The sequence below is a fragment of the Otolemur garnettii genome, unplaced genomic scaffold, assembly GCF_000181295.1.
Source record: "Otolemur garnettii isolate 467f Iridium unplaced genomic scaffold, OtoGar3 scaffold00182, whole genome shotgun sequence".
Lineage (NCBI taxonomy): Eukaryota > Metazoa > Chordata > Mammalia > Primates > Galagidae > Otolemur > Otolemur garnettii.
The window spans coordinates 1,505,690-1,509,426 of NW_003852577.1; positions in this window are offsets into that span (position 1 = coordinate 1,505,690).

Here is a 3,737-nt window from a genome sequence, read left to right on the forward strand (position 1 = left end):
AAAAAAAAAAAAAAAAAAACCTTTACCTGCTTGTGTAATTTTTGTTTTGTGGTGCATCGTTGTTCACTTTCAATAATGCAACTCAAAAATGACTTACAGAATTATAGAGTGTAGTATAAAATTTCTAATACTATTCAATGATCCTTAAGTAAATACATGAACACCATTGGCTATAGCTATTGTGTACAATGGCAGAAAATTGTCAAGCCCAATTATGGGAAAATGCAAGAGAACTGTTTAGACAAGGTCCTCACCAAGTCTTTCCACTGCTCATACAATAGAGGAGGCTTAGGATCGAAATTCTAATCATTTAAACATTAAATCAGTTTTGTAATTATAAAATATCCTTTTCAAGTTCATGTGACATAGTATTCTCTGTTCTAGCACATATAGTAGGATAATATTACAATAGTTATTCTTAAGAAGCAGATCATGGAAGTTACTTGTCAATCAAAATTTATAAATTCTAAGTGAAGCTACACAAATTCCTCATATAGTTTTACTCATAAAGAGCAATTTGATAATGCAAAAATACTCTAAACACACCATCTCATCCCCAGGTAGTAATCTTGCTTTCAATGCAATCCAATTCCTTAGGTATGTGTTCAATTGAGGTTTTGGAAAACTCTTAGATTAAGAGTTAATCTTAATGAGTGGATACACATTAAGTCCACAAAGAATTATTTGATGAATGAATGAACAAATGAATTCTTGGATATGATAAGGATCTCCAGTTAATGCAGAAAATTCACATGTATAACCGTATCTCACTTTCCTCAAAAATGTGAGCACTGCCCTACTTGTTCATAACTTTCCTTAACATAGTGGTTCTCAACCTGTAGGTTGTGACCCCTTTGTAACAATGAAAATACATCCTTCATATCAGATATTTACATTATGATTCATAACAGTAGCAAAATTACAGTTATGAAGTAGCAATGAAAATAATTTTGTATTTGGGGGTCACCACAATATGAGGAACTGTATTAAAGGGTTGTGGCATTAGGAGGCATCAGGAAGGTTGAGAACCACTGCCTTAAGACAATTTCACTTTTCCAAATGTTTTAAGGCAAGGGTCCCCAAACTTTTTAAATAGGGGGCCAGTTCACTGTCCCTCAGACTGTTATAGGGCTGGACTGTAGGCCCTGGGACCAGTTGGTTGCTAAGGAGGACAGGCAGTGGCGACAAAAACACCAGGCGGGCTGGATAAATGTCATAGGTGGGCCACATGTGGCCCGCGGGCTATAGTTTGAGGACACCTGTTTTAAGGCATTAGTTTTCACAGCAATGAATTAAACATTATTTAAGAATCTGTGCATCTATTCCATTTAGATACAGCATGTATTTTTTTCTAGTTCATAAATTTCATAAAATGCAAAAATTATATAATCCTGCCAGTGTAAGTCAGGCAAAGATAAAAACTCAAGCTTTGCGTTTTACTTTATCACACATTCTGCTTCACAGCCCAAGTTTCATGATGAAAATTTCCCTTAACTGCTGCCTCAAATACTTGATTTTTCAAATACAATTGATTTCACTAATATCACTGTGGTTTGGGAATGTTTTCCTTCCTATTGGTCTCTGCCATGATCTCCTGTGGACAGACTTCAATTAGGCACCTTCTCACTTTTTCACAAGTAGCCTGTTTTTGTAAAAGTTTGGAAAAACTTTGAAAAAGAACTATAAAACGTTTTCACTGTCAATAGGAAAAAAAATGGATTGCTCAAGCCAGACACAGTCCCCATAGAGCTGGCCTTTTGATCCTGGAATCCTTTCATGCACTTAAGTCTTCACTGGAGTCAATGGGAGTGTTGTGTGCACGAGGGCAGCAGGATCAAGTTCAGTCACTTCTTTAGTACTCTGTAGCCAAGTGGGGTAGCCAGCTGAATCTGGTTTAGTTAAAAAAAAAAAAAAAAAGAAAGAAACTTTCTTGAGGCTTTGAAGTTTGGGGGGCAGTGTAATAATATCAGGATTTGTAGGAGGTTATTTTTCATAATCCTTAGTAAGCATATTCTTATGGCTTTAAAAAGTTAGTGGGATAAGAGAAGCAAGAACGTCCAATACTCACAGGAAGAATCTTTTAAAGTTCTGCATAGAAATTACTCAAAATGCATTTTAGGAACATGTATAATCATAAGATCGTCCGATTGTGTGTCCAGGCAGGAATGCACCGAAAAGTACTCTTGATAGATGGATTTCTATCTGTAATAGAAAGAGGTATAATATAATGTCACTCAAAAGTCTCCACCGAAAGTAGCACAGGGGTTGTCAGGAGGTTGGGGGAGGCATGTGGTGAGTCAGTGTTTAATGAGTACAGAGTTTCAGTTTTGCAAGATGAAAAGAGTTCTGGAGATGGGTGGTGGTGATGGTTGTACAGAATTGTGGATGTACTTAAAGCCGCTGAACTGTACACTTAAAAAAACAGTTAAAATGGTAAATTTTATGTGAGGCATATTTTGCTACAATTTTTAAAAGATAAGAAAATGTGTTTTTTTTCAAAGTCTCCAAAAGCTTATCCCATTTAGAATTGAAAAAAAGTAGAACTTTGTTAATTTGATGATCCTTGCACGGTATGCATTCACTTGGTTTTGTTTGTTTGTTTGTTTGTTTGTTTTCACTATAAATAAGTATAAAATGATACGGTGGAAACAAACATGCTTGCTGGAAGATTCTACCATGCGTGCAGTTTAAGTATCCCTGTGACTAATCCAACTATTTGAATAGAAACATGATATCACTCTAACCCCACAAATACTCACTGATGAGGATTATTTTCCAGTCAAGGCCAAAGGGCTGACCAAGGTGATTTTCACTGCCAACTGGAAAAGGGGCTGGAGAAGGGAGAAGTACAGTGGTATGACACAGAAGCCACAAAATCTCTCCACTGAAGACAGTTCACTTTATTACAACCAAGAAACTGAGGTTCATTTTCTGGCATTTTGGCCTGGGCATTAAACTTTAAATTAACACTGCTGGACACAGTCTACTGTTTTTAAAATAAGCACTTTATTATCACTTTGTGGAAGGGCACCAAAAAAACCTGTTTTAGTTAATCATATGAATATGATTTATTCATATCGAGAATTCAGCAGAACATGGGCAGCAGCAATTCAGGTCTGAAAAAAAATGGCCTCATTAAATAACTGATGGTCCCACCACTAAATATGAGGTTAGTACAGACTTTCTCTCTGGTTAAATTCACACTCATTTCAGTAGCATGATGTAGCTAAAATAAACAGAAAAAAAAGGTGGATGTTATACATAGTGGTTGGAAATGAAATGTGTCATTTTAATGCAGATGAATAACTGATTTTCATCCCACTTTTTGAAATCCAGATGTTGAACAATCTAATCTTTGCTTCCAAATGATGATTGCCTTTTTAAGAAGTCTCTTAAAATAGAGCCATGTGCAGCGGATCATGCCTGTAATCCTAGTATTCTGAGTGGCTGAAGTGGGTGGATTGCTTGAGCTCAGGAGTTTGAAGACCAGCCCAAACAAGAGCGAGACCCTGTCTCTACTGACAATAGAAAACTAGCCAGGCATGGTGGTGGGCACCTGTAGGCCCAGCTACTTGGGAGGCTGAGGCAGGAGGATTGCTTGAGCCCAAGAATTTGAGGTAGCTATGAGCTATGATTCCACAGCTCTCTACTCAAGGCAACAGAGTGAGACTCTGTCTCAAAAAAAGAAAGAGAGAGAGAAAGAAAAAGAAAGAAAGAAAGAAATCTCTTAAAACAAA